Below are 18,850 nucleotides of genomic sequence, written 5' to 3'. Positions count from 1 at the left end.
TGGTTACCTCCTCCAAACTAGACAAGAAGGTAGGGAAGGAACTCACAAGTTGTCCACAGATTCTAGAGGCCACCCTCTGGCTGGCTGGCTGACCATGAGCTTCAGCCAGGCTGTGTGCTGCAGCTCAGGGAGCAAGAAGGACAGAAATAGCAGCACCAGCCCAGGCAGGGATGCAGGAAGCATCAGGGGACCCAGTGGGGCACAGAGATGACTTGGGAACCAGAACAAACTCGAAAATCTCATGGTAATCCCTGGGGTGTCCTGTCTTTGCTCTCCCTGGAGGTGATGGATAGGTAATAACCCCACTATTTGGAAGGTCATGTGAGTTCAGTCTTGCAGTGGAGAGATTACTCAGTGGTCCAGCTGAGGAGACCTGGGAGAGGCTCAGCAGGGATGCTGAAATAGACACTGACCGAGTCCTAAGCCAGGGAGACAAAGGACCACTGTCTGAATCCCACCTCTCCAGGGGGAACTAGACGTGCCTGGATAGATGCCAACTCGACAGAGGCCCAGGGTCTACCCAAGGCCAGGCATCCTCTCCAAGGCAGTCTGAAGTACAGGGAGGCAGCACCAAAGGCCAGAGCTTATTCTCAAGGGAAGTCCAAGAGCCAAGTTGTGAAGCCTAGATCCAGTCCAGTGTCCACAAGGCAGAGTGGGAGGACACTGGGGAGCTGAGGACGCAGAGTGGGGGAGGACTGGACTGGCTTAAGGGTCTGGAGCATGCTCAAGGAGGGACAGGAACCCCAGTGATGAGAACACACAGTGGTCCCCAACCTTTTGGGCACTAGGGATGGATTTCGTGGAAGATAGTTCTTCCACAGACTGAAAATGCCAGGGATGGTTTGGGGTTGATTCAAGCACATTATATATTTTTAATTAATTTATTTTTTATTGGAGGATAACTGCTTTACAATTCTGTGTTGGTTTCTGCCATCCATCAACATGAATCAGCCATAGGTATATATAGGTCCCCTCCTTCCTGAACCTCCTTCCCACCTCCCTCCCCATCCCACCCCTCTAAGTTGTCACAGAGCACCGGTTTGAGCGCCCTGTGTCATATAGCAACTTCCCACTGGCTGTCTATTTTATATGTGGTAGTGTACAGGTTTCTCTGCTGCTCTCTCCATCCATCCCTCCCTCTCCTTCCCACCGTCAACCTGTGTCCACAAATTTGTTCTCTATGTCTGTGTCTTCACTGCTATGAAGACAGCAGTCCTTAGTACCATCTTTCTGGATTCCATATATATGCATTAACAAACAAGATTTGTATTTCTGGCTTACTTCACTCTGGATAATAGGCTCTAGCTTCATCCACCTTATTCGAACTGAGTCAAATGCATTCCTTTTTATGGCTGAGTAATATTCCATTGCATGTATGTACCACAGATTCCTTATTCAGTCATCTGTCAATGGACATCTAGGTTGCTTCCACGTCCTGGCTGTTGTAAATAGTGCTACGTGAATATTGGGGTACATGGACCACATTATATTTGTTGTGCACTTTATTTCTAATATAATGCCGCCACTGATCTGACAGGAGATACCCACCAGTCCATGACCTGGAGGTTGAGGACCCCTGCTGTAGACTAGACTTCATGGAGGAGATGGCATTAAGTTTGATCTTGAAGGCAGTCTCACTCCCAGGCCACTTCACACCTCCTTCCCCTGACACTGGCCCCAGAGTCAGGAGAAACATCAGGGAGCTGTCAGCCTCCCCGCCGGCCTGGAGCTCTCTTGGTGGTTGTCTCTGAGTCTGTGCTGTCTGTGGGGGACACAGCAGCTGTTCCTCTAGGGCCATGGGTCCCCTTTCCTCTTCCTTCTGCTGTTCTAGTCTCTGATCCTCCCTAACCCCTGTCCTCCACACCTTAATCAGCTGCTGTCCTTGTTCTCTGCAGGATTCCATTTGCAGTTAAGCAACTGGGGCTTCCCAGGTGGCACTAGTGGTAAGGCACATACCTGCCAATGCAGGAGACACAAGAGATGGGGGTTCAATCTCTGGGTCAGGAAGATCCTCTGGAAGGGGGCATGGCAACCCACTCCAGCATTCTTGCAGGGAAAATCCCATGGACAGAGGAGCCTGGTGTGCTACAGTCCTTGAGACTGCACAGAGTTGGACACGTCTGAGCACGCACAAAATACAATAAGGACAATGGGCTCAGGAGGGAGCCTCAGGAAATTCCAACATTTAAGGGATCAGCACTGGAAGAGACATGCAACATCAAGGCAGAGAAGAAACTAAAGAGAGAAATGAAAATTAAGAAAGTTCCAATACAGAAGCCAAGGGGAAGGGAGGGTCCGTTTCGTATTTTGTTTAGTCGTCGTTGGCTTTGGGACAAAAGAAATAAACTTCAGGAACCTCTGGCAAATCAAGTTGGCCTCCCGTCTTTCTTGGAGAAGAGACTAGCTTTTAGCATCCCCTGGAACGAAACAGCTGTCATTTCCAGGGTGCTAAGGAGGGGGATTGGGGCGGGAGGAGGGGTGGGGAGAGCAGATGGATATAACTAAACTGAGGATCTGGTCAGAGTTTCAACCAATTTCCCAAACCTAGTGCTAATTCGTGCAGCCCACAGTCCATTTCCCATAAATTGAAATCCCTGTGTATTTGAACGGAAATATAATCCACGTGTTCATGATTCATTTGCACTTTATGTAACCAAATGTTGGGCTGTCGCTGTTTGATGTCCAAGACACCATCTGAATAATCTTTGCAGCCAGAAGTCATGAGTTGCCAGAGAAATGAAAAGGAGACAAGCCTTGGCCAGCCACATCCCTAATCGTAAAGCAGTCAGCAGGGAATGAAGAGGTACAGTGTGAAGGGGGCGCATCCGATATGTACTTATAGATCAGATATATGTTCCGTGCCTCAAGATGCAAGCATCTGATGCTAAACAAGCCACATCAACAAACAGGCAGCGCCCGCAGAGATGCTGTCGGTGATGTAACTGTTTTGGTTCCTGCTGAACATTTTAGATGATTTCCAACTCTGATATTATAAAGCTAAAACAAAAATCTTGTGTATCCGTTTTTGTCCACACCTCTTATTATTGCCTGATGATAAGTTTCCAGATATAGAATTACTGGATCACAGGAAAGACACAGAGTGTTAAATTGTATTTCAGGAAAATTGCAAAGTTACTCTTTTATACCGGGCTTCCCAGGTGGCGCTAGTGGTAAAGAACCCACCTGCCAATGCAGGAGACATAAGAGACATGGGTTTGATCCCTAGGTTGGGAAGATCCACTGGAGGAGGGCATGGCAACACATTCCATTATTCTTAACCTGGAGAATCCCAGGGACAGGGAAGCCTGGAAGGCTATGGTCCATGGGGTCATAGAGAGTTGGACACCACTGAAGCAACTTAGCACATATGTATGCACCCTTTTACACACAATGGATGAACTTGTCTTTCTAACCATGCTTTTTTAAGCTCTGTGCATTATCAAAGAAATAATGACGTATTAGAAAGTTATTAAACGTTGTGTTTCAAAGACTATTTTACATGGCATGCAAAGCTATTAATTATATAAATACAAAATTGCATAACTGAATAATAACTATATACAAGTATAAACTCAATTTTGTTTAAATTATTCCATAGTGTGATGTATATTCTATCACACAGAACAAAGTTTCAGTATATGAAAAGGTGCTCAACACCACTAATCATGAGACAAATGCAAATCAAAACCACAATAGTATGTCACCTCACACCTGTTAGAATGGCTGGTACCAAAAAGATAAGAAGCAGCAGGTGTTGGTGAGGATATGGAGAGAAGGGAGCCCTTGTGCACTATGTGTGGGAATGGAAGTTGGTGCAGCCAGCGTGGAAAACAGTATGGAGGTTCCTCAAGAAATCAAAAATAGAACTACCACATGATCCAACAATTCCACTTCTGATATTTACCCAAAGAAAACAGAAACACTAGTTTGAAAAGATATATACACCCCTATGTTCACTGCAGTATTTTTCACAATAGTCAAGACATGGCAACCAGTTAGGTGTCCATCAATGGATGAATGAATAAAGACAAAAAACTTTATATATATATACATACATACATATATAACACATATATATTTTGTTTATTTAGGGGCTTCCCTGGTGGCTCAGATGGTAAAGAATCAGCCTGCGGTGCAGGAGACCTCGGTTCCATCCCTGGGTTGGAAAGATCCCCTGGTGAAGGGAACTGCTACCCACTCAAGTATTCTTGCCTGGAAAATTCCATGGATAGAGGAGTCTGTTGGGCTATAATCCATGGTGTCGCGAAGAGTTGGACTCGAATGAGCAACTTTCACCCATTCACTTATTGCTATGTACACACACACAGTGGAATATTATTTACCCATAAAAAGAATGAAATCTTGCTATTTGTGACAACATGGATGGTCCTTGAGAGCAGGATGCTAAGTGAAAGAAGTCAGACAGAGAAAAATAGAGTATGATTTCTCTTATGTGTGGAACCTGAAAAAACAACACAAAAGAACCCCCAAGCTCATAGATACAGACAACAGATTAGTGGTGGCTGGAGGTTGGCAGCCAGGGTGGGGTGGTGGAAGGGGCGTGAGCAAAATGAGTGAAGGGAGTTAAGAGATATAAACTTCCAGTTATAAATAAGTTATGCGTGTGAGGTGCTTAGTCGTGTCCGACGCCTTTTGACTTCATGGATGGTAGCCTGCCAGGTTCCTCTGTCCATGGAATTTCCCAGGCAAAAATACTGGAGTGGGTTGCCATTTCCTTCTCCAGGGGATTTTCCCAACCGAGGGATCAAACTCGTGTCTCCTGCATTGGCAGGCAGATTCTTTACCTCTGAGCCACCAGGGAAGCCCAAGGTTAATAATACTGCCTTGCATATTTGAAAGTTACTAAGAATAGATTTTAAAAATTCTCAACACAAGAAAAACAATTCTGTAACTATGCCTGATGATGAATGTTAACTAGACTTAGTGTGGTGATCATATCACAATATATCCAAATACTGAATCACTGTGTACACCTGAAATTAATGTTGTATGTCAGCTGTAATTCAAAAAAGAAAATTTTTTTCTTAAAGAATATCAGCTTCAGCTGCAATAACAAAATCAATCCTCAACTCTCAGCACTTTAATCCCAACAGAAGTTTATTTCTCATCAGCACAAAATCTGATGCAACCCAGGCCACTCTCCAAGGCAGCCCTTTCCAGGTGGTGACTCAGGGACCCAGGCTGTCTCCTTCCTGTGTCTCCACCATCTCAACACTAGTTGAATTCAGAGTTCCAGAACAGAGGACAAGAGAGCATAGAGACTTGGGCTTTTCAAGGCCTCAGGCCAGACCTGACACATGTCATTTTCATTCATGATCAACTGTCTAGAACTTTTCCTCTGACCATGCCCAACTGGTGGGCAGCTAGAAAGAGCACAAGGATGTTCAGTGAGCACTCAATGTCTCAGCTACAGTCTGGTCACCAAATATTCCTTTTCTCCCTTCTTGCAGAAAGAAAACACTTCCAGGACCCATCGCCCCATCAATTTATAGCCCCCAGCTCAAAAGATCAGAATCTCCAGCAGACACATGGGTCCTTGTATCAAGTCAGAAGCAGCTGCTCTCGGTTCTGAGAAGCATCTTTCTAGAGCAGGCGTCGGCAAACTTCTTCAGGGCCAGAAAGTAACTATGTTAGGCTTGCAGGCCATGAGGTCTCTGCTACAGCTATTCAACCCTGCCATTGTAATACAAAAACAGTCACTGACACTCTGTAAATGAACGGGCATGGCAGAGAATGAGACGGTTGGAATGGCATCCCCGACTCAATGGACATGAGTTTGAGAAACTGCGGGAGATAGTGAAGGACAGGAAAGGCTGGTGTGCTGCAGTCCATGGGGTCATGAAGAGTTGGACACAACTGAGTGGCTGAACAACAACAACTGCTCTCAGAGGGCACTGCAATTATTTACTGCTTGTCAAGGACACCTTTTAGAAAGTTCTCCATTTTCCATTGCCTCCTTGGCCACCTGTGCAGTAGATGTTGGAAAGCCTATGTCCCTTGGGGGCTGCTTTCCTCAGCCTTTTTGATGCCTGTGCATGGTTGGAGTTTCAGGGTTCTTAGAGGGTTAAAAGTCTCAAATAATCACAGGCTTTCTAAGGCCAGGGTTCTTTTTTTTTTTTTTTTTGGCAGTCTGACTCTCAGACCACTCAGTAGTCACTTTCCAGTTCCATCTTCCAGGAACCACACCCACTGTTCTTTCAAGACTTGGTTCCTAGAGCTGCTGTATTTGTTTATTTCATGTTCCCAAGCCTCTTTCATGCATTACAACAGTGGCTGCCTTCAGGCCACCTACAGCCACAAGCATGAAGTTCCTACCCTTCCTCTGTTTGCTCTGAGACATAAAAATCAGAGGGAAATTTTAATTATAGGTGTCAGGCCCACACCTTTCATTTGATTTTTGCCCTGCTTCCAACTGGACACGGCACTGGGTACCACACCCTGAATCTGAATTTGCCTTTGGCCACTCTGAAGTCTTTCTCAATCCCATTTCTGACGCTATCATCTCAAGGCGGTTCATTTTTCCAACTTTCATTTCTGGCCTTTCTCCATTCCCTGTTATTACTCTTGGAAATGAGTCGATTCTTTTCTCTGTGCATCTTTTCCTTGTAACACCTTGTTAAACATAGCCAGCAACAACTAATGCAATTACCACCATTCTGATTTTCCAACCACTTTCCCCAGAGCTACAAGTTCATTAAAAACCAAATGTGCCTTCCAGGTGATCACAGGAGACTAATCATAAATAGTTCACCACTGCATAAGAGGGGCTGAGTGTTCCTCCAGCCCCATTTCCTTACTGCCATTTACCTAACCGATACATCGAGACACACTGCAGGTTTTTGTTACGGCAGCATTTTACTTTTACTGTCAACTTCTAAATTAGCCCGAATAAGCTAGGGTGTATTATGGGCATCCCCTAATTCAGTGGTTTAACACTTGCTTGCTCACATAAAGTCACAGATAAATCTGGCTGCATTCTGTGGTATATACAATATACATTAAGGTTTCCACCCAAGTGGGTAATGGAAGCCCCACTGGACCCTGCTATGGAGGGGTCCAGCGAGCCACAGCTAGATGCTAAGGCCACAGTTACCAGCCGGCCCAGAGATTTTCAGTGGAAGCTGGGGATGGCTGTGAGCTCAGACAGTTGCAGATTACTTAAGTGTCCTTATGTTTCAAAGTGGCAGATCATTGAGGTCAAGTAAAGAACAAGTTTTTCTGAAATGACAATTCCACATTTTCCGAATTTCTACAGACTGTTCAAGGAAGTTGCTGTAATTATTGAAACTATGTGAAAACTGATTACTTGGTTGGTGAATTGCTACCATCGTTCTAAAATCATGGACTTCATGGGACTTCCCTGGTGGTTCAGTTAGGACTTCTCCTTTCAATGCAGGAGGTGTGGGTTTGATCCCTGGTCAGGGAGCTAGGACCCTACATGCCTTGTGGCCAAAAAAGAAACAAAGCATAAAACAGAAGCAATATTGTAAAAAAATCAATAAAGACTTTAAAAATGGTCCACATCCAAAAAAAATTGTTTTTTAATTAAAAAAACTACCACTAACTAAAAAAAAAAAAAAAATGGACTTCACTTTCTGCAACAAAAACAGCCTAAGGATCAAATGATAAGTACTGAATGAAAATTACACCTTGGGTTTTCCGTTTTTTAAATAATAGTAAAAAAGAATCAAGCAGGAAAAAATATAAAAATAAGATACATGTTAAGGAAACACACCAAAAATTAGGGAAACATTTTCTTTTCCTCAGTCATCCGCATTGAGTATTTATTACTTTGTAATCAGAATATGGACTTCCCATGTGACTCAGAGTTAAAGGATCTGCCTGCCAATGCAGGAGACACAGGTTTGATCCCTGGATTGGGAAGACCCTTGGAGAAGGAAATGGCAACCTATTCCAGTATCCTCGCCTAGCAAATCCCATGGATAGAGGAGCCTGGTGGGGTACAGTCCATGGGGTCACAGAGAGTCAGACACGACTGAGCAACTAAACAACAACAATCAGAAGAAGATTACGAATACTTAAATCATCAGGTTATTCAGCTACTTGGGAGATACACTTCTTAACAGTCCAGCTGACTTGATCCTTTGAAAACTGCATTCTCTATATGGGCCTTTCAAGAATCTCTTTCAAGATGATACACTATCCCTGAAATTATCACAACATTGTTAATCAGCTATATTCCAAAACAAAATAAAAAGTTAAAAAAAAAAAAGATTATAGAAAGAAACAACCCACCAGTTAAAAGACCAAAATATATACTTAAGTTTACCTTTACTCTTCATGGCACAAGGGATGAAGAACTGTGTCTTGGTGTTGAATGGTGGGCCTTTTATGCCTGTATATGTTTGTTCAGTGTAAAACACTCCATGAACCAAGTTCAAGGACATTAGCAGCAAAAGGGCTATTTGTGGCAGCATGTTTTCAGATGGATTCTGAAAAACAGGAAAGAATAATTTCATACAGCTTTGTCATTGACCTGTTTTATTTTTCTAATGTTGTATAGACGAATTCTTTAGTTATCTACTTTTGCTAGCCTTATCCTATATGTTCTGGATATACTCCATAAATTAATGAGCATTATAATTTTGTTAATCATACAAATATCTGTCTTATTTGATTTTGAAAACCACATCCAGATAACCAAGTAAAAATAAAGTGATTTAAATAAAAGAAAAAAAAAAATGATGCTCAAGTAAAAATAAAGTGATTTAAATAAAAAAAAAAAAAATGATGCTCTGGTGTATAGGCCCTTCCTTCTCCTGGGATGGCCTTTCCTATGAGAAGTCTTTATGTTTTTATTATTATTCTTTTTATTGGAGATAATTGCTTTACAATGTTGTGTTAGCTCCTGTTATACAACAATGAATCAGCTATATGAGTACATATATCCCCTCCCTCCTAAGCCTCCCTCCCAACCCCCATCCCACCCCTCTAGGTCATCACAGAGCACCGAGCTGAGCTCCCTGTATTACACAGCAGCTGCCCTGTATTATATTATACTAGCTATCTATTTTACACATGGCCCTGCATATATGTCACTGTGACACTCTCAGTTCATCCCACCCTCCCCTTTCCCTGGTTCATCTGTACCTATTTTTCTAGATTCCATATAGATGGGTTAATATATAATACTTGTTTTATGAGAAGTGTTTCTAATCTCCAAAGCATCCTTTGTTTGTTCAGACTTTGAACAGACTTTGGAGTCTGTTCTCCCAATAGTCCTATGTATTTAATGGTCACATTGGGATATGGTAGTAATACTTTAAATTTGCCTGCATGCTAAGTCACTTCAGTCATGTCCAACTCTTTGCAACCCCATGGACTGTAGTCCACCAGGCTCCTCTGTCCATGGGATTCTCCAGGCAAGGATACTGGAGTGGGTTTTGGGGCCCTCCTTCGGGGCTCTTCCTAACCCTGGGATCAAATCTGCATCTCTTACATCTACCTGCATTGGTAGACAGGTTCTTTACCACGAGCACCTCCAGGGAAGACCATCTGCTGTGCTAGGGGGAGAGCAAAGGGACTACCTCTGCCTAGAAGGCCAAGGGAAGCTGTCATGACCACTAAACATAGGTGGCTGCACTGGGACAGGTCTGTGTGCCTAGAATTTGCTGGGACTCGAAGAATCCATGACTGATCCTGTGAACTAGAAGCCAATCACATCAGAGAAAGAACGTGGGCATCTTAGTCCTGTCCAGAAAAGGTGTCTTGGAAGAGTAAACAGACCTCAGCAGGACAGACTCAGAAACATGGGGGATTCCCAGGGACTGAGAGCATTTGCCTTCCATGGAAAACTCTAGAAAAGATCCCAGGAGTGGGAGATATGCCCGGAGATAACATCCTCAAGATAGATGCTCACTGGGACTTCCCTAGCGGTCCAGGGTTAAAACTCCACCCTTTCACCGCAGTGGGCATGGGTTCCATCCCTGGAACTAAGATTCCAGGTGCTTCTTGGTGTGGTCAGGAAAAAAAAAAAAAAGAAGAAAGAAAAGAAAAACACTCATCATGTCCACTGGCCAAGATGGGAGAACAAAGAAGCTGGGTCTCTTAGCACTTACTATCAGGAAAGAAGTTTTCTCATGTTCTGATCTCTTTTTCTCCCCCCATGCTCTTACTCCAAAAGGGTCAGAAAGTGCAGCGGGTAAGATGGGAGAGAAGACCTAGCGAGGGACCTCCTGCCAGCAAGGGGCCAAGCTGGGAGAAGAAAGCGGGCTCAATTTTCCATCAAGTCCAGAATTTGATTATTATCTGTGAAAAATGACTTTTTAACTGCTAACTGGAGTCCATATTTAAGTGTTCAGCAACACAAAGTAGCTAAAGGACACTTTAGAACTGAAGAGACTCGAGTATTCATCCAGGGGACAGGGAGGAAATACTTAGTCCCCTAGAACAGGAAGAAGGGCCCGCCCTTGAGAGACAGGATGAAGTCCCTTTATGATCCCATCCCTTCTCTGTTCAGGATTCAGTTTAGTTCAGTCGCTCAGTTGTGTCCGACTCTTTTCCACCCCATGAATTGCAGCATGCCAGGCCTCCCTGTCCATCACCAACTCCTGGAGTTCACTCAAACTCTTGTCCGTCAAGTTGGTAATGCCATCCAGCCATCTCATCCTCTGTTGTCCCCTTCTCCTCCTGCCCCCAATCCCTCCCAGCATCAGAGTCTTTTCCAATGAGTCAACTCTTTGCATGAGGTGGCCAAAGTACTGGAGTTTCAGCTTTAGCATCATTCCTTCCAAAGAAATCCCAGGGCTGATCTCCTTCAGAATGGACTGGTTGGATCTCCTTGCAGTCCAAGGGACTCTCAAGAGTCTTCTCCAACACCACAGTTCAAAAGCATCAATTCTTCGGCCCTCAGCTTTCTTTACAGTCCAACTCTCACGTCCATACATGACTACTGGAAAAACCATAGCCTTGACTAGACGGACCTTTGTTGGCAAAGTAATGTCTCTGCTTTTGAATATGCTATCTAGGTTGGTCATAACTTTCCTTCCAAGGAGTAAGTGTCTTTTAATTTCATGGCTGCAATCACCATCTGCAGTGATTTTGGAGCCCCCAAAAATAAAGTCTGACACTGTTTCCACTGTTTCCCCATCTATTTCCCATGAAGTGATGGGACCAGGGCCATGATCTTCATTTTCTGAAAGTTGAGCTTTAAGCCAACTTTTTCACTCTCCTCTTTCACTTTCATCAAGAGGCTTTTTAGTTCCTCTTCACTTTTTGCCATAAGGGTGGTGTCATCTGCATATCTGAGGTGATTGATATTTCTCCCGGCAATCTTGATTCCAGCTTGTGCTTCTTCCAGCCCAGCGTTTCTCATGATGTGCTCTGCATATAAGTTAAATAAGCAGGGTGACAATATACAGCCTTGACGTACTCCTTTTCCTATTTGGAACCAGTCTGTTGTTCCATGTCCAGTTCTAACTGTAGCTTCCTGACCTGCATACAATCAACTCACTGGCAAAGACCTTGATGCTGCGAAAGATTGAAGGCAGAAGGAGAAGAGGGCGGCAGAGGATGACATGGTTAGATAGCATCACCAAGTCAATGGATATGAACTTGGGCCGACTTTGGGAGATAGTGAGGGACAAGGGAGGCCTGCTGTGCCGCAGTCCATGGGGTCGCAAAGAAGCGGACATGACTTAGCGACTGAATAATAAACAACAAGTAAAACCGAGGATAGGTGGATACAAACAGAAAGGTGAGAGTCAGAGAGATGACAGAGAGAGGGATAGGGAAGGGGATGACAAGAGAGAGAGGGGAGAAGCAGGGAGGGAGGAGATGGGCAGCTCACAGTGACAGCGGCAGAGAGAATGAGAAAGAAAAAGAGGTGGGGGACTCTTCCTTGGTGGTCCGGTGGTTAAGACTTGTCCTTTCAACGCAGGGAGTGTGGGTTCAAACCCTGGTCAGGGAGCTGAGATCCCACATGCCTCACGACCAAAAAAACCAAAACATAAAACAGAAGCAATACTGTAACAAATTCTATAAAGACTTTTAAAATGGTCCACATTAAAAAAAAAAAAAAAAACTTAGAAAAAGAGAGGAGAGGAAAGAGGAACCACTGCTACGTCAATGCCCAGCTAGCCTCATCCTTGACCTTCATTCTGCCCTAGTGGCAGGGACCATCTGCGTCCTGCCCACCCCCTTGGTGGCTTCCCACTGACAGCACTGAAGCCCCTGCACCTGCAGCTTGCTCCCAGCCCACTCCCTGCTGCAGGCAGAAAAGTCAGGAAGCTGATGGCCTCGGGGCAGCCCTCAACAATGGCCGAGGGGAGGTGAAGAAGAAATCTCCCCCTGTGCTCACCTCCCACAGAGGAGATGAGGCTGCCTTTCTGGCTCCTCTGTGGAAGGTGTTTCAGGTGCCCCAAGGACACCTGCTTAATAAAGCACTTTCTATTGACTTCCTTGTTTCCCATCATCTCATAGAGATTCCCATCAAATAAACTACCTGCACTCACATCTTTCTCTCAAGGTCTATTTCCTGGGGCGCTGAGAAAGCCATTCTTCTTCCCACACCCATCCCAGGAGTAGAAGCCTGTTTGTTTTGTCTTTGCCTCCCCAGGATGGCGGAGACAGTTTCTAACATATCTGCCCTCTCCTCCCCTCTCTTCTATTGACTGACCAGAGTACTGTCCCTTCTGGGGAAAAGGGGAAGAATGCAGATCCCCGAATTCTCCCATCATCTGGCCAGCCCCCAGAGACCCCAGGGGTCCCACCAGCCCCAGGCAGGCCAGGCAGCGTCCCAGAGAGGCTCACACGTCGCCCCTGGCACCTTGGTCCAGGGCAGCGCCGCTTCCTGCCCGTCTGTTGGGAGCACTCACAGGAGACGCGAGCAGATGTCTGGCAGATGTTCAGCCTTGTTCGCACCAGCCAACAATAACAGAGCTGAGAGACGACGCTGCAGGGGGAGGAAGGGAGGCAGCTCTGGCCCCACAGCTGGGGACACGGCCATGGAGAGACACTGTCTCCCCTTCCTCTGGGGGAGGAGATGGGGTGGGGAGTGGGGGTCTGTGTGTGACCTGGCTGCAGTGAATTAAGAGTTTGGAGCCCTTGGTATCAGTGTTCGGGGCAGAATCCTGGGTAGATCAGCCTATTGCACTCAGTGCCCCCGACAGAACCCCCAAACCAATGACAGGCAGCCTGGCTGCTCTGGGAGGCCTGGAGAAGATGCAGGAATTCTGATCTATCAGACGGCATGTTTGCCCAGCATGGCCCACGGTCCCCTCCTATAGAGACTGGGATATCTGTAGGGCTCTCTCTACTGAGACTGGACACATCCCCCATCCTGCTCAGCACAGGGCTCCAGAGAGACTTGACGCATCCCCAGAGCTGGTACTCAAGATGAAGCCCACATACCACCCCTCCAGGCTTGCAAAATGCAGCTGGGGGCTGAACCCCCAAGTATGCCAAGGCAGACTGAGGTGCCCAGGAAACTGAGCACTGCCCTCTGCTGAGAAAAGTCCCCTGTAGTCCCATCACACCTCATGACAGCTCCCAGTCTTTTCCACACCCCGCCACTGCTTCCTGCTGCCAGGACTGAACAGCTCTGGAGCGGCGAGCTCCGCCTTACGTTCACCCTCTCACTCATTCAATCGTGCCCTGCAGCCTTGGTCCTCCTGACCCCCTTCAGAGGACACCTTTAAAGCAGCTCTGAATGCAGAACTGGAAGGCAGAGGGAATGCCAATTTGTGTGCAATACTGGGCAGCTCTAGAGGAGGAAATGGCAACCCACTCCAGTATTCTTGCCTGGGAAATACCATGGGCAGAGGAGCCTGATGGGCTACAGTTCAGGGGGTCACAAAGAGCCAGACATAATCTAGTGACTGATGACTGAGCACGCACACCAGGCAATTCAGTTTACCTCTCCAAGTTTTCACCCATTTACCTGTCAACTGGGGAGAAGTGAGGGGGGAAGATCTTAGTAGCATGAACACTGAGGATACAGAGATGAAAATTACGTATGCATACGTGCAGTTTCTGTATTTGAAGAGTTCACAGTCACGTGGAGGAGACAAATATTTAAAAATGAGGATGCAGCAATGACAGGCAGCACACAAAGAGCACAGAGATGCAGGAGAGGCACAAGTCACCATGATAATTGATATGATGATTGACATGGTGCTGGATGGGACACTGGATGCTCAGGATATACAATCACACAGCAAGCCTATGAGATGGGGGACATTTTAGTCATTCTTTCACCTATGAGTGAATGGAGCCTCAAAGAAGTACAGAGACTTCCAAGGTCACACACCTAGGAAGTGACCAATGCATGCGTGTGTGCTCAGTCGTGGCTGACTCTTTGTGACCGCATGGACAGTAGCCCGCCAAGCTCCTCTGTCCATGGGATTCTCCAGGCAAGAACACTGGAGTGGACTGCCATTTCCTTTTCCAGAGGATCTTTCTTGCCCAGTTGTTGACCCTGTATCTCCGGCACCGGCAGGCAGATTCTTCATCACTGAGCCACCTGGGAAGCCTGAAGTGACTAGTCTCCTCACTGAGTTCTCTGACCCCAGCTCGAGTCTTATAACTTATTATCCTCCTGCCATTCATAAGAATACATTATGTCAATTCATTTAATCTTATAAACAAGTCTGAGAGGAAGTCAGGAGTCCAGCAGAGAACACTGAGGCTTGGCAAGGAGGAAGACCAGAGAGAAGCATAAAGGGCTTTGAATGACTGGACATCACATTGCTGTCACTCAGGGAAGCTTCAGACCCCAGGGTCCCAGGTTTCTCCCCAGTTTCCTGGGGAGAAGTCCAGATTTCAGACGGAATGTCTATATATAGTCCCAGAGGGGCCATATTCAAACCTGGACGTCCCCTGGCACAACCCCTTGGAATGCTGTTTTTTAAAAGAAGACTTTACATTCACCTAGTATACCGTTTCTTTTACAAGGGAAAAAAATGAACTGATACCCTAACTGCAGTGCTTTTATGGTTTTTCCCCTCTTTAAATCTACATTTTTGAAAACTGGAAACTCCCTTGTATTTTGAAATTAAGCTCAACTGCTGAGCCAGGGCAGCTGACTTGTTAGTGTTTTTAACACTGACATCTTGTGGCCGCTTTGGAAAACTGCAAGACTAAATATGCAGGTGAGACGGATCCCTTTCTCTGTCTTTCTCTGTCTCTCTTTTCTTCCTTCCTTCCTTTTCTTTCTCTTCCTTCCTTTTAATTGAAATATAGTTGATGTGCAATATTATGTTAGTTTCAGGTATACTATATCACAATTTAACATTTGTAGGCATTATGTAATGATCACCACCTGTCCCTATACAAAGTTATTACAATATTCTTGACCTTAATGCTGTACATGACATCCTTGTGGCTTGTTTATTTCATAACAGGAGGTTTGTACCTTTTACTCCCCAAAACCTATTTCACCCAGTTCCTTATTCCCCTCCCATTCTGGCAACCACCCATTTTTCTCTGTATCTATGAATCTGTTTTCATTTTGTTTTTTAGATTCTACATGTAAGTGGATCTGAGGTTATTGATATTTCTCCCGGCAATCTTGATTCCAGCTTGTGTTTCTTCCAGTCCAGCGTCTCTCATGATGTACTCTGCATATAAGTTAAATAAAGAGGGTGACAATATACAGCCTCGACGAACTCCTTTTCCTATTTGCAACCAGTCTGTTGTTCCATGTCCAGTTCTAACTGTTGCTTCCTGACCTGCATACAAATTTCTCAAGAGGCAGATCAGGTGGTCTGGTATTCCCATCTCTTTCAGAATTTTCCACAGTTTATTGTGATCCACACAGTCAAAGGCTTTGGCATAGTGAATAAAGCAGAAATAGATGTTTTTCTGGAACTCTCTTGCTTTTTTCCATGATCCAGCAGATGTTGGCAATTTGATCTCTGGTTCCTCTGCCTTTTCTAAAACCAGCTTGAACATCAAGAAGTTCACGGTTCACATATTTCTGAAGCCTGGCTTGGAGAATTTTGAGCATTACTTTACTAGCATGTGAGATGAGTGCAATTGTTCGGTAGTTTGAGCATTCTTTGGCATTGCCTTTCTTTGGGATTGGAATGAAAACTGAACTTTTCCAGTCCTGTGGCCACTGCTGAGTTTTCCAAATTTGCTGGCATATTGAGTGCAGCACTTTCACAGCATCATCTTTCAGGATTTGGAATAGCTCAACTGGAATTCCATCACCTCCACTAGCTTTGTTCATAGTGATGCTTTCTAAGGCCCACTTGACTTCACATTCCAGGATGTCTGGCTCTAGGTCAGTGATCACACCATCGTGATTATCTGGGTCGTGAAGATCTTTTTTGTACAGTTCTTCTGTGTATTCTTGACATCTCTTCTTAATATCTTCTGCTTCTGTTAGGTCCATACCATTTCTGTCCTTTATCGAGCTCATCTTTGCATGAAATGTTCCTTTGGTATCTCTGATTTTCTTGAAGAGATCCCTAGTCTTTCCCATTCTGTTGTTTTAGAAGGCTGAGCGCTGAAGAATTGATGCTTTTGAACTGTGGTGTTGGAGAAGACTCTTGAGAGTCCCTTGGACTGCAAGGAGATCCAACCAGTCCATTCTGAAGGAGATCAGCCCTGGGATTTCTTTGGAAGGAATGATGCTAAAGCTGAAACTCCAGGACTTTGGCCACCTCATGCAAAGAGTTGACTCATTGGAAAAGACTCTGATGCTGGGAGGGATTGGGGGCAAGAGGAGAAGGGGACGACAGAGGATGAGATGGCTGGATGGCATCACTGACTCAATGGACGTGAGTCTGAGTGAACTCCGGGAGTTGGTGATGGACAGGGAGGCCTGGCGTGCTGTGATTCATGGGGTTGCAAAGAGTTGGACACGACTGAGCGACTGATCTGATCTGATCTGTAAGTGGATCATACTGCATTTGTCTTTGTCTGACTGATTTCACTTAGCATAATGCCATCTAGATCCATCCAGGAGATTTCAGCATCTGTATGAATCTTACCCCAGTTACTTCCATTCTCCAAAGGACTTAACTGATGGTGAGACTAATCAGCTTTGGTCCCTGTAGGCTCTGACATTCTAATTCTATCACTGCTTTTCTTCAGGAGGAGACAAAAAAAAAAAAAAGGCATCTCATTATCTTCATTGGAACTTACTTTGAAATGTTTATTGAAGGCTTAAATTATTTCTCATATAATTTCCAGTTAACGCCTTTTGCCTTGTTTTTCTAATGGCATGATTGTGGTTTCCTCTTTCACTTATAAGAGTTCTTTACATTTTTTTTTTTTGCCATGCGGCGGGTGGGGATCTTAATTCCCCAACCAGGGATTGAACCCACAATCTCTGCACTGGAAGCACAGAGTCTTCCACTGCACTCAAGCATTTGTTGTGCACTTTATTGCTATTACATCAGCTCCACCTCAGATCCTCAGGCATTAGATCCTGGAAGTTGGGGATCCCTGCTCCAACCCATCCCCTTCTCTCCACCTTCCCTGACACTGCCTCAGTTCAGAGCCTCATCTCTCCCCAGGGACCCCTTCACTCCCTGCTGCTTCCTTAATAATCTTTCTAAAGCAAAACGCTGGCCATTACCTTCCAAATAAAATTCAAATAACTTGATACATGCAGCCACGAATGACAGACAAATGATTAAACAACCTGCAGTTTTCTCTGCACATCACTGGGCACCAACCAAACAAAACACACTCCAGCACTCGGGTTGGTGCTCCAGGCTCCCTGCTGGGTCACTCTGAACTTTGAACATTCACTCTGAACTTCTGGGCGAGGGCCAGGCATCATTCATTACTAAAGTTCTACAGGTGAATTCAGTGCACAGCCAAGGGCAGAAACACCTCCTGCTGCTGCTGCTCAGTCGCTTCAGTCTTGTCCGACTCTATGCAACCCCATAGACGGCAGCCCACCAGGCTCTGCCGTCCCTGGGATTCTCCAGGCAAGAACACTGGAGTGGGTTGCCATTTTCTTCTCCAGTGCATGAAAGTGAAAAATGAAAGTGAAGTCGCTCAGTCATGTCCGACTCTTCGAGACCCCATGGACTGCAGCCACCAGGCTCCTCCGTCCATGGGATTTTCCAGGCAAGAGTACTGGAGGGGGGTGCCATCGCCACATCTCCTATTGTATTGCAATAGACAGGGTAATGCCTGACTCCTGGAAAACAGTCAAGCCCTTTGGCTTGAAGCTGCATTTATTTAAAATGCATTTATATAACCTGTGACTTACTTTCTGCCTCTGGGCACACAGTCGTCACTTGGTATCCTTAAGGACTGGTTCCAGGGCCCCCACGGACACCAAAATCCTAGGACAGTCAAGTTCCTTAAGCCAGATTCCCTATATGCGGGTTCTGCATCCACAGATTCAACCACCCGCGTATCATAAACATAGTATCAATGCTACACGTTGGGCGGTTGGTTGAATTTGCGGATGCGAAACTGCAGATAGTGAGGGCTGACGGGATTTTTAGGCTAACCAGCCATAACCCTCATCTTAACCTCCCGTGTCGGGCATCTCTTCAACCCATTATAATACCTTACACATTACAGGTACTCGGTACTCCACAAAGAATGAATAGTAGATGGACAAACACATAGAAAGATATATATTTATTTTGTCTGATGACGTGAATGCCACAACTAATGTGCTGGTTTCAAAGACAATGCAGAAATAAGGAGATTCTGCAATATGAAAATCACTACAAAATAAAGGATTGGTCAGAGGTCTTGATTCCCCCATGCTAAAAGAAGACACAGAAATACAAGAGGGAAATGTTTAATGTAATGCCACAGCAGTCCACAGCTACCCATTTTTTATTTCTTACTACACTGTGCAGGGCTAGGATAAAGAGAGTGGAGCCAGAAA

At 45.3% G+C, this 18,850-nt stretch overlaps 1 protein-coding gene and 1 pseudogene across 1 annotated transcript in view; one reads left to right on the top strand and one right to left on the bottom strand.

Moving 5' to 3' along the window:
* Positions 1-8,433, bottom strand: part of IL16 (interleukin 16) — a 126,681-nt gene extending 118,248 nt beyond the window's left edge. Inside the window, exon 1 of the mRNA XM_070775254.1 lies at positions 8,312-8,433. The gene's annotated coding sequence lies outside the window, so the exon portion shown is untranslated. The remainder of the gene's footprint in view (positions 1-8,311) is intronic.
* Positions 7,068-7,316, top strand: LOC109575351 (COMM domain-containing protein 6 pseudogene; annotated as a pseudogene).
* Positions 8,434-18,850: the final 10,417 nt, after the last annotated feature.

Source organism: Bos indicus, chromosome 21 (assembly GCF_029378745.1).
Source record: "Bos indicus isolate NIAB-ARS_2022 breed Sahiwal x Tharparkar chromosome 21, NIAB-ARS_B.indTharparkar_mat_pri_1.0, whole genome shotgun sequence".
Classification (NCBI taxonomy): Eukaryota; Metazoa; Chordata; class Mammalia; order Artiodactyla; family Bovidae; genus Bos; species Bos indicus.
The sequence above is the reverse complement of the archived record's forward strand: the minus strand, read 5'-3'. Positions and strand labels throughout refer to the sequence as shown.